The sequence below is a fragment of the Astatotilapia calliptera genome, chromosome 1 (genome assembly GCF_964374335.1).
Source record: "Astatotilapia calliptera chromosome 1, fAstCal68.1, whole genome shotgun sequence".
In the NCBI taxonomy this organism is placed as follows: domain Eukaryota; kingdom Metazoa; phylum Chordata; class Actinopteri; order Cichliformes; family Cichlidae; genus Astatotilapia; species Astatotilapia calliptera.
Window position 1 is genome coordinate 943,788 of NC_137422.1, and position 13,116 is coordinate 956,903.

Consider the following 13,116-nt stretch of genomic DNA (forward strand, 5'->3'; position numbering starts at 1 on the left):
ACGTTGATTCAACGTTATATTTTCTAATACTGCTGACATTGAAACAATGTCAGATTCTGATATTGAAACACTGGTGAGCTATGGTGTTGATTTTCCACCTCTTTCGCATATTTGCTTTTTATTAAAACAACAGTTAAATCATGACTGGAAATCTACCTTTCTTTATAGGTATTTTAACCAATACTAAACTACTGCATGTTTCCATCAATACTTCAACCACCTAAACACATAATTGTACTTATTCCTTAAATTGGACACCCTTTATAAAAAAAACCCCAAATGTCTCACAATGTATCATGTCAATATTAATATCCTAAAATAAGAAAGCATTGCATGTGATGTAAGAGAGAAAAAAAATAAACAAAAAAAGGTCAATAGGCATGTTTCGCTTGCTAAATACTTTATTAAAAGACAGTTTCCTATTTACGTTTATATGATTCACAGAAGTTTGTAATTTTTTGCATGATGTGCGTCCTGCACCACCCAAATGATCTGGGGCGTATCGGAGCCATTTCTGCACTGCTTGTGCAAAGACTAACTCGGACATAGAGTTTGCCCCTAACTGCTGCGTCAGGCTCCAATCAAGGCAAAGCGTCTCACCTATAGACACATTTTAAGAGATGGAATTAGCGTGTCTCATGTCTTAAATGTGTATGCAAGTGCTTGTGTGTTTAACCAACAGGCCGTTGTTATGTATTTAAATCACATCTGACAGCTATTACACTTTATAGTTACAAAGTGTACATAACCTTTATATACTTACCATTGCCTTATTTGCCTCTTGTGATTGAAGAGCTGGCTCTGCATTGTTTAGCTCCTCAATGTTGTGCAAGGGCAAATCCAGAGGCAGTACCCCAGCATCTACCGATTCATTGCAGCCGGTATTGCGGATGGCTCTGACCTCCTCACGGAGTTCGTTAACAGCTCTCGTCAGGTCTGACAGAAAAAGATAAAAAAATTTTAAGTATTTAAGAATACAGACAACTTATCAAAAGTTTCCTTGTGTCACACACAGATATGTACAAAGACACTAGACAGTATTTTATTACCTGGTATTTTCACTCGAGGGGCCTGGGGAAACCATTTCTTTGTGGGCTGCTCATCCTCTGAGTCACTATATGTGTACAGGGGATTTGGTCTAAAGAAAAAAAGTTGAAAACGGTCATAAGTAATTACAAATGTGCTTTTGGAATATTTTTTCCTAAAGTTACAGTTTGATTTATAACAACACACACAGGAAACGGAGATGTGCAAGAAGGTACAGTATACAAGGAATTTTTGAAGTGCACAAGTGTACACGGCTTTGCATTTATAAAAAGTTTACAAGCTTCCACTTTTTGGACTATATTATGTGGTGATATTGCAGTATGCAAGCACCACAGATATGTATAAAAGACAAGATCATAAATTCTTAGCAATCAAAGATATGTTTGTGAAATAAAAAAAGTTTTACTTGTGCTTTCTTTTATGACTGGTCTGAGTTTCAGCTTCGGACTGAAGGTCAGACGTATCACAGTGTTCACTTAGATATTTCTGAAGACTGCGTTCTGCTTCGTGAAATGTGTCTGGAAGTACAAACACAATGTATGGCCAGACATAAATTAGGACACGAAAAACTTGTTATTGTTACATTTATACAACACCAATCCAGATGATACCCACCATGGCTTATTAGAAGTCGGACTGGTGCATAGGTGAGCCATGTTGCACCAGGATGAACTCTCCTCTTTACTGTGTCGTGGATCCTGAATGTGTCTCACGGAGGATATGGAGGCCATGACAATTTCTCCCCATTTATCCATGATCTAGGGACTATTTCTGTACCACCAGTGCTAAACTGCACAATGCACCAGTCTTTCATTTTTATCTTTTTTTTAATTTGGAGTCCTTTTTTGCCCTGTCTAGGATAAACAGGAAACAGATAATTACAATATATTTCATAGTCACTACAAAACTTGATCTATTGATTGAACTAAATAATAAATAATAGCTTAAAATGTATATAGGCAACAATTACAAGCAAGCCCGTATATGTAAGCATTTAAACACTGAAGATAATAAAATTAACAGTATTTTGTCTAAGTCTGCCATTGTAGGAATTCATGGCACCGAGACAAAAACTTGGCGCACAGTGTGGCGTCAAAATAGGCGCACACCTTTGACGCTGCGTTTTCTCCGTCTTCCTCGTCCACACATAAATGCTAAACGCAGTTTACGTGTGGACAAAAGGTGCAAACGCAAGTTAGGTGAGCGTGCAGCGTAAAGTTAGGTGAGCGTGCAGCGTAAAGTTTGAATTGAGTGCGAATCGAAGCGGGTGCTCTCCAATCATTAAAAGTAACAAAGTCATTGAACACATTTATACAGTTACCTTTACGTTTATCAATCATATATCACAGATTTACAATTTTTTGTAGTACTATGCTAAAAAGCAACTACAGAGCGAAAGTCTGGGTCAAGCGCCGAGGTGACGGCAAGAACAAAGGAACCCTCGAAGCGTTAAAGCTAGCTTTGTAAGGGAATATAACGGAAAAGTATGAAACGAAAATGTTTTCTTTGTTGATAGACTTTGTTTGCAGTGCAATTTATTTGTTGCCGGATTGTAAGATGAAAGTAGACACAATTTCGGGCTCCCACATTTTATCCGAAACTTTACATTAACAAGTTTTGTTTTTGTTTTTTTACTGTTATCCAAATGCAACCGTGGAAATAACGAATAGAACAAAAGTCATTCATTCTTACCTTATACTAATCGTGGTGCAGGCCAGTGCAGTGCATGAACTGATGCCTTCTCCGGTCAATTCCGCTGAGAGTAAATCTAATGTCCCGCTCTACTGTACAAGACAATGGTTACCTGGAGGGATGTACCACTGAGAGGGGTGCTGCGGAATAGTCCAAGTGGTAGCAGCTTTAATTTCCCGCTCAACCATAAATCGATGGTTTTTCAACGTGATTGTTGTCACCTTGTCAACTATAAATAGATCAACAATCAACGATGACAGAACAACAGTGAATCAATGTTATTTCAATGTCAGTGTCAGGTTTCATCAGTATTTCAATGTTGTTTCAACACTGGTTTTGTGTTGACATTTCAATCCTGACGATTCTGATGGTTCAGATGGAAAATCAACATCTGTTCAATGTCTCCTTGCTATCTGGGTTGTCAGCCTCGCTGGCGTCAAGAATCATTAGTATGATGCTAAAGCTTTAGTAGAAGTTGCACATCAGTTGGTGTCCCCGCCCCTTATCCCCCTTAAAATCCTAACTTGAAGATGCAGAATTTGCTTCCTAGTAATATGGATGTCATTCATGAAGGTAATACCCAAGCAAATAGCAATTTTATTATGATCTGTGCTGCAGTTGCCTGTTAAAAAAAAGAAGATAATCTTCTCACAAACTGGTGTTTGATTTTGAAACAGGGAAAAAAGTGGGGAAACAACTGAAAAGACTAACATTTGAATAAAACCTGAAAGCAAGTAAATACTTTCTATGCTGCCTTAGGGTAAACTTTGGTAATATTGATAAAGAACAACACTGGCTGATGATGAAATACAGTCAGCTGGCATGGTGACACTGCCAGTATTAACCTGCAGGGCTGGACTGGGACAGAAAATCGAGCATTTTGACTACAGACCGGCCCACCAGGTATTAAAGCCATAAAGCCTTTGAATGGAAACAGATGCTGTTGTGACAGTGATGTACAGTCTTGTTGGTATATGTATGATTTCTATACATTTTACGTCAGATAAAAACTTTGGTTGTAAGATTCAGATAATTATTTAATAACAGTGAGACATTTTAAATGAGAATAAGAAAGTACAGTATTTCTTTGTGCCCCCCTCTCCCTGTTAATGCCCTACCTGCCCCCCTGGCAACACTTTGCTAGACCCGCCCCTGCACAGTTACCAGCTGTCAGCTACATAAAAAAAGGATCCTGGTGTTATTTGTCTCTCAGAAACAGTTCATAACTTCAACTCATTCGTGTCACCTAAAAGGTAAACCTGTTTCTCCATCACCTGTTCAGCTCTGATGATTCAGTAAGGACTAGAGATGGACCGATCCGATATTACGTATCGGTATCGGTCCGATACTGACCTAAATTACTGGATCGGATATCGGAGAAAAATAAAAAATGTAATCCGATCCATTAAATATCACGAAAGCACCTCGCAAAACTTGCAACACGCCGTAACTCACCTCAGAACGTTAGCACTCGGAGCAGTATGCATCACGTGATAGAGCGGCTGTGGCATGCGGGACCTGTCGGTGGTCTGGATAGCATTTGGAGCTTCGCTAGCAACCTGGCATTTCATCTCCGACAAAGTTATCCCCGAGAGAAGTAAAGCAAGTGTGTAAGTCCATCTCTGAATGTTTGTAAAGCATTCCCACGTTAAGCTTAACGAGCGACTGCCTCTCGCTCTCCGGCTGCTACTTCAATCATGAAACTGCTTAATGATCAGCTGATCGGCTTTTCTGTTGCGAGTCCGTGTCTCTAGTTTGTTTTTGGTCCACTTTGCGCCAGAAAGAGGAAACCAGCGGCTGAACAACAGCAGCACGTTTAAGCTTGATAAGCTGTTGTTACAATTTATTTATTATTACTTTCTACTCGAGGATCTTTTTCTATGTAGCTGACGGCTGGTAACTGTGCAGGGGCGGATCTAGCAAAGTTTAGCCAGGGGGGCCGATAGGGCATTAACTGGGAAAAGGGGGCACAAAGACATACTTTTCTTTCTTATTCTCATTTAAAATGTCGAGCTTTTAATAAATAATTATCTGACACCCAAAGTTTAAATTTGATGTAAAATGAATAGAAGTCAATTACTGCATATAGTAACTATTAAGTCTAATATATATACCCTAGTAAGCTATAGTACTTTTTCCTTTGGGAAGGTACCATCTGTGCAGTCTGCAATTTTGTTGAAGAAAGATGTTGAATCTATTTAATATTTCTTGAAAAGTAATTGATTTCTGTGCATTTTTTTTCACACTGCATCAAATTAAGGTTGATTACGTCGATTAAGCATCATGAGGTGGAGCGTGAGGGGTGGTTCCCTATTTTTTATTTATTTATTTTTGTTGTTGCTGGGAGTTGGAACCCTATTAGTTAGGTTGCTTAATATTTACGCTAAGTACTCTTTAAAATACCAGAATAGGGAGGATGGTGTAGGTTTAAGTTTATTAGATTGATCAGTATTGCTGAACTATGAAATATTTTTTTTTGCATACAGGTATAACAGAATAGCTTTAGTGTAGTTGTTGTTTTAAACTTGAGTATGAACTTGCAGACTTGCAAAATGCAGCAAGATATTTTAAAAAACAGTTTTGTTTATTAAAAAACACTATATCGGATTCATATCGGTATCGGCAGATATCCAAATTTATGATATCGGTATCGGTATCGGACATAAAAAAGTGGTATCGTGCCATCTCTAGTAAGGACATCTCCTGGTTTCATCCTCATGTTTCCCTCTCACCACATATCCAAACCAACATCATGACCAGCAGCTTTACAGCTGTGGCTCCAGCAAACATCAGCTGATACTAGAAATTAATATTAAATATATTCTAACAACAGCTGATCAAGCTTAAACGTGCTGCTGTTGTTTAGCGCGACATCCGCTGGCAAAGTGGGCGATAAACAAACAAGAGAGAAAAGCTGATCAGCTGATCACTGATCAGTTTCATGATTGAAGTAGCAACAGGAGAGAGAGGGGAGAGGATGAGAGAAGAAGAGGCAGCTGTGCAGCGTAAACACAGAATAACTCCAGCTTTGTGTCTTTTTTCATTATAGCGAAAGCCCGGGACAAACAGCTCAATACGAAACGTGTAATATTTTCTCTGAATGAGGGACCATTCCATTTTTTTAAGGAGCCGTTGGAAACTCTACTAACTAACCTTATGAATAAAATAAAGTTCACTATCAGTAACATCATAGCACCCACCCAGCTGTACTGTATAAAAACTCCGTCCTGCTAGCTAGCACGCAGTACGAGTTATTGTAACTGACAGTAAAAAGTCAGCATAACGAAAATAAACTCCACCTAAACTTGGTTTATATCTGACCCAGATAGACTGCAGGTCATAACTTCTTACCTGAAGTTCAGTTCACCTGACACTCGGACTGGCGGCTGCCTCGGGGCTCTCCTCCTGCCTCCCCTTCCCTCATCCACCTGCTGGCCTCTGTGGAAGCCCCGCCATAGCCACCACCAAACAACGGAGTTATTTCTACACATCGACCTGCATCTGGCCAATCCACCACCTCTCATTGTTCATGCCATTACAAAATAAATAAAAAATAAGTCACCGGGCATATGCCCGGTATGCCCGATGGCCAGTCCAGCTATGTTAACCTGCAACCAAATCTGCAGCTCCATACAGCAATGTTACGACTTAGATTATATCTTATAACTCATAACTCTTATGTTAGCTGCCCTCAGTAGCATACTGTCTGAAATATTCGACGGCTGCAATAATTCTTTAAGTGTTATTTTTTTCCTTGGTATTCTAATTTCACCGAAGTTTACTAAACTCAACAAACTTAATATTACTTACCGGGACATTTATTCTGTCCTCATTTTCTTTCACCGAAAATAGTTTCCTGCAGTGCGTCTTTCTGCTTGGCTCTCCTACCTTTGCTAACGTGTTAGCGCAGAAGCCGATGCTGCATTCACTTACACTCGGATATCTGAGCTTCACCGTGAAACCATAATCGTACATTTGATATTTGATTGAATTTTATTGTTTTGCCTTTGGGGTGGCACCTGGGGTGGCCAGTCTGGTTGGGGGGGTGGCCTGTGCCCCCCCAGGCCACCCCGCCTGGGGACACGCCACTGTCTGCTTTGACCCATGGTCAAAAAGTTTTTGGCAACCGTGACTTCCTCTGACTGAAGTTCAATATGGTAATGCAGTGCCAGGGCTGACAACCCAGTTTGTTTTGCAGACTCTGTATAGCAGCTTTAATATAGGGAGAACACAACTTCCAGATTGTACGAGTAAAATTTGTTGTTCTTTTTCTTTGCCAGTTTCATTCATTCATTTCATTCATTTATTTGTTCATTTCCAGGCACAACAAATACCTATATTGAACATAAAATGCACAAAACAAAAAACAAAAATTGCCTGAAAAAGGAGTGGGACGAAGAAAACTTATTAAATCCCACCCCTATACTCACTCATCAACAAAAAAACAAAAAACAAAACAAAACAATAAACTTCCCGCAGCTACGCCCATCATTGCATACAGTCCCATCAACAGCCCCGGGCACATACAAGCATCTAAGCGGCAGCTCGCAAACAACAATTAGAGCCTTCATAACTGAATACAGAATATATAAATTATAAATTACATTACCACAGGTAACAGGCAGTAATAACTACAAGTAACAAACACACATACATATACATACATATATATCTACACACACATGTACATATATGCACATACATGCGCACACTCTTTTTTTTCCTTTTTTTTTGAATCCATACCAGCAATGGTAAGAGAACAGACATTACAGAGCACACTAAAAGCATCATTGAGTATACTGTGACCAGACCAACTGTTTGTAGAGAAATTTAAATCTATGAATATTTTTGCATTGTTTCAATTGTAAACTCAGACTGTTCCAGATTTTCACACCACATACAGACACACAAAAGCCTTTACGGGTTGTTCGAGTTCTGGGTAATTTGAATTCTCCAAAGCCTCTCACATTATAAACCTTTTCTCGAATTTCAAATCTAGTTTGTAAATTTGCCGGTAAAAGTTTAGTAAAAGCTTTATACAAAATTATGGATGTATTGTAATTAACCAGATCCTGGAATTTAAGTAACTTTGCCTGAAGAAAGAATTTGTGAGTATGATCTAGATAACCAGCCTTGTGAATAATACGCAGTGCTCGTTTCTGTACTGTGACTAATGGATTAGTTGTGTTTTTATATGTGTTTCCCCACACTTCCACACAATATGTAAGATATGGAAGAACCAGGGTACAGTGCAGAGTATGAAGTGCATCTTTATCAAGGAATTGTTTCACTTTGTTCAAAACTGCGAGGCTTCTGGAAATTTTGGTTTTTATGTGTCTGACGTGGGGTTTCCATGAAATTTTGTTATCAATTATAACTCCCAAAAATTTGTTTTCACTCACATTATCAATTGGTACACCTTCAATGATAATTGGTAATTCTATATTATATTTTAAATTACCAAAAAACATTGCTTTAGTTTTATTTATATTTAATGATAATTTATTTATGTCCATCCATTTTTTTATTAATTGTAGCTCCCTGTTTACGGTCATTACAAGATCAGTATAATCATCGCTACTGAAAAATATGTTGGTGTCATCTGCGAACAGTATGAGTTTAAGTACTTGAGAAACATCAAAAATATCATTTATGTATACATTGAAAGGTTTTGGTCCCAACACTGACCCTTGGGGAACACCACATGTAATACCAAGTTTCTCTGAATGGTAATGCCCTATGCTAACATATTGTTCCCGACCCGTTAGATAACTTTTTAACCAGTTACCAGCTTTCCCTCGAATACCATATCTTTCCAATTTATCCAATAAAATTGAGTGATTAATTGTGTCGAAGGCCTTTTTGAGATCAACAAAAATACCAACTGCATATTTATTTTTGTCCAGTGCATCAGTAATTTCTTCTACTGCCTCAATTAGATTAGATTAGATTAGATAGAACTTTATTAATCCCTCGGGTGGGTTCCTCTGGGAAATTCGATTTCCAAAAAAGCACAGCACCAACAGAAGTTACAGAGTTACAGAATATTTTATTTTTATATATATATATATATATATATATATATATATATATATATATATATATATATATATATATATGTATATAATACACACACACACACATATATATAAATACAGAGAGAAAATATAAATAAAATATACGAAGGGGATAAATAGAATAAATAGGAATAAAAATACCAGTGAATTGCACATTTCAAGTATTGAGTCTATTGCACTGTTGACTATTTACAAAAGTATTGCACAAGGTATTGCACAGTGAGGTGAAGAGGCACTACAGCTTAGTTGTTCCCCCCTCCTTTGTCCTCCTGTCTCCCCTCCCTCTCCCCTCCAGAGAGGAGTTAAACAGTCTGATGGCGTGTGGGACAAAGGAGTTTTTAAGTCTGTTAGTTCTTGTCTTGGGGAGAAGCAACCTGTCACTGAACAGACTCTTCTGATTGTTAATGGCCGTGTGCAGAGGATGCCCAGCATTGTCCATAATGTCCATCAGTTTCTTTAATGTCCTTTTCTCTGCCACTGTCACCAGAGTGTCCAGCTTCATGCCGACCACAGAGCTAGCCCTCCTGATCAGTTTCTCCAGCCTGCATGAGTCCTTCTTTGCTGTGCTGCTCCCCCAGCACACCACAGCATAGAAAAGTACTCCAGCAACCACCGACTGGTAAAACATCCAAATTATCGCCATTGAGGTGGTTCTTTGTGTTCTGAAACCATACTGACCAACATTTATTATTTGATGTTTTTCAAGGAATTTTCTAATCTTGAATTAAAAAGTTTTTCTAGAATTTTTGAGAATTGAGGCAGTAGAGAAATAGGCCTATAATTGGTAAAACTGTGTTTGTCATTACTTTTATATAGTGGTATTACTTTCGCAATTTTCATTTTTTTTGGAAAACAACCTGACTGAAATGATAAATTACAGATATATGTTAAGGGACTAGCAATATTCAGAATAACCTGTTTAACTACAGACATATTTATGTCATAATAATCCATTGAAGACTTACTTTTACATTTTAATGTGATATTTATTTCTTCTTGCTCATTTGTAGCTGAGAGGAACAGTGAAAAGGGATTTGATTTTATATTACTGATATTTCATTTTTATGACACGGGATGTCCGCTGCTAGTTCAGGGCCAACATTTATGAAGAATTTATTGAACCCATCGACAATATTACTCATGTTGTGATTTTCACCATTTGCATCAGTAAAATATTCAGGATATGATGTTCCAGAAGATCCTTGTTTAATTAAGTTGTTTAACACATCCCAAGTTCCTTTTATATTGTTTTTATTTTCATATAATCTTCTTCTATAATAAAGTTGTTTGCTCGTTCTTATAATATCAGTCAATTTATTTCTATATGCTTTATATCTTTGTTCCACTTCTTTTGTTTTTACTTTGATGAACTGTTTATACAGATTGTTTTTCTTTTTGCAAGCATTAATAATTCCTTTTGTGAGCCAAGGACTTTTTATCTTTTTTTTCTTTGTCATGTGTTCGTTTACAGGACAATGTTTATTGTACCACATAGTAAAAATATCTAGGAAATTGTCATAAGCCTTGTCCACATCTGACTCTTCATACACCGAACTCCAATCTTGTTGTGCTAAATCGAAATTGAAGGCATGAATTGCTTCTTCATTTATTGTTCGCTTTGCTATCATGATCTTGGTATCTATTTTTTTTAAATCACAGTCACACAAAGTAAAAACTGGTAAGTGGTCAGTTATATCACAGACAAGCAGACCACTATTAATTTGGAAATCCATGACATTAGTAAAAATGTTGTCAATAATAGTGGCGCTATGTGAAGTTATTCTGCTTGGCTTTGTTATTGTTGGATATAGTGATAAGCTGTACATCGTGTCAGTAAAGTCATCAATGGCTTTTAACCTTGTTGGATTTAGCAAATCAATGTTAAAATCACCACAGATAAATAGTAATTTTTGGTTCACCGAAGCAACGTTTTTTCTATCCATTCATTAAAAGTGTCAATACTTGAACTGGGTGTCCGATATATACAACTTATTATAACATTTCTCTTTTTTTCATTCATGATCTCAATAGTCAAACATTTCAAAATTCCATCAATAGCCATAGACATAGTTGTTACAACATTATAGTTTATAGAGTTATGAACATATATAGCAACCCCGCCGCCCGCCTTATTTAATCTATTCATGTATTTTAAATCATATCCATTCAAACAAAAATCTATTCCTTTATCGACATTGAACCAAGTTTCAGTGATGGCTATAACACTAAAGGGGCGAGAAAATTGTTGCAAATAGTCCTTAATGAAATCAAAATTAGAGTACATACTTCTGCTGTTAAAGTGAATTAATGAGAGCTTCCCGTCTAGGTTAATTTCTTTTTCATATTGTTCCTGAGTGAAATAATTACAATTTTTAACAAAAGTAGAGAGAAAGTTACTTCCAGAATCTATTTCTGGATCTATTATATTATGCTCCTTATATTCACAATCTAGATCAATTACTTTCTGTTGAAGAATTAATTTCAACGTGTCCATGTCATTTCCTGGTGTAATTAGAGATGTTGGTGTATTTATCATTTGATTGTCATTAGAGTTATATATTACCTCGATACATTAGTGTCAGTTGTACTTGTCCAGATCCTCCATGTTCCTCACTATCAGTACTTTTGCCTCTTCTGGTGTCCCGTTTAGCTTAATGAAAATCTTACAGTTTGTTACCCATGTATGTTGTATTTTACCGTTCTTCTTCAGTTGCCTTGCCTTCCTCGCGATGTCTGCGTTTTTTCAGTTTAACAGTTTATGTTTTGCCTGTTAGTATTTCCTGTCTGTTTTCTTACCTGGTTCTTCCTGACCTTGTACTTTCTCCTCATGTTCTCCTCTCTCCCTCATTGGACTGACAATCATACACAAATAGATTGTATTCAATTAGATTAAAAAAAAACAAAACTATTAAGATCACTAATAAAAAAAGTCCTCTTAGTGTACTTTCAATCAAAAGGCAAATAACCAAACCACATGTACATGTAATAAAAGATATAAATATTGAAACACTGATCCAACATCCTACACTTTAACCTGAATGTGGCTCCTTTTTTAAAACAACAACAAAAACATATCCATTATGAACCTGGCTGTCTCTCTGCACACACACACACACACACACACACACACACACACACACACACACACACACACACACACACACACACACACACAGCAGGATTTATAAGGTTGATGGGCATCCAGTCAGTTAGCTAGTAAGTACTTTGGGTTTAATAAGATCAGGCTTCAAACTTTCCTTTTTGCTAAAGCATATAGTTAGGGCTGGACCAGGTGACCCTGAATCCTCCCTTAGTTATGCTGCAATAGACGTAGGCTACTGGGGATTCCCATGATGCATTGAGTTTTTCCCTTTCCAGTCACCTTTCTCACTCACTGTGTGTTAATAGAATAGACATTTTCATTCAGCTCTGTCTTTTGCAACTGTGATCGAAGCAGTCTGTTCTCCTCCAGCAGCCGGTTTATTTCTGCTCTGCCCTGTTCACTGCACACACAATCCTTCGTCTGCCCTTTAGCTTCCGTGACGCTGTCTGTCTGATGACCACTGTCCACATTTGCAGCTGGTACCTCAACCTCCACTTGTCCACAGCCTCCACGACATGGTGATTTTGTTGTTGGTCTTCTGTCAGATCTTCATCTATTACTTCTGCACGGGGCACACCTTCAGACTCTGCTGCTGTATAACGAAAGCCTGTAAGATAAAATTAGTGCATACACATAAGGTAAATGTACACCAGTATTCCAGGTGCGTGATTCATCTGAAAGTTATGTGCAGATTAGCGTACAATGAGAGCAATTTGGTACGTTTGGGGGGGGTTTACCTCCGATGGGTGCTCTTTTTCACTTTCGCTGCATTCGCCATGCGTGCAGGTCCGAGTTTGACACAGGTATGTCGCCGTGCCCCATGGGCAGCGTTGGAGCCCAGTCTGGATTTGTTACACCCATTTCATATGCTGGTTTGCCTGCAATAATGCCAAATAATAATAAGCTACTCCGTCAACATGACGTGGTTCTGCAGCATCCCACATTAGGATGTTTTATCTAATGATCTATGACCTCAGCGCATTCAAAATAACACTAAAGCCTATTAAGAGAGATATGAATTTATTTAGAACTCACCGGAAAGAAAATGCCGCGAGCAATGCAACAACAAAAAAAAATTGGGGATGGCAGAGAAGTCGATATCCGCTCGTGTGAGCGCTGCAATCCAAGCCTGACGTCTTCGTTTAGTAATATCGGATACATGAGATAACTCCCGTTGCCTCCAGGAGGGGAAAGGAT

At 37.9% G+C, this 13,116-nt stretch overlaps 1 long non-coding RNA gene across 1 annotated transcript; it reads right to left on the bottom strand.

Moving 5' to 3' along the window:
- Positions 1–383: 383 nt before the first annotated feature.
- Positions 384–3,073, bottom strand: LOC145422319 (uncharacterized). Its single transcript, XR_013903675.1, has 6 exons — positions 2,740–3,073; positions 1,663–1,901; positions 1,454–1,565; positions 1,050–1,138; positions 764–936; positions 384–600 (listed from the first exon to the last, which is right to left on the bottom strand). It is a non-coding gene; the product is annotated as an uncharacterized LOC145422319 (long non-coding RNA).
- Between the last annotated feature and the right edge of the window lie 10,043 nt (positions 3,074–13,116).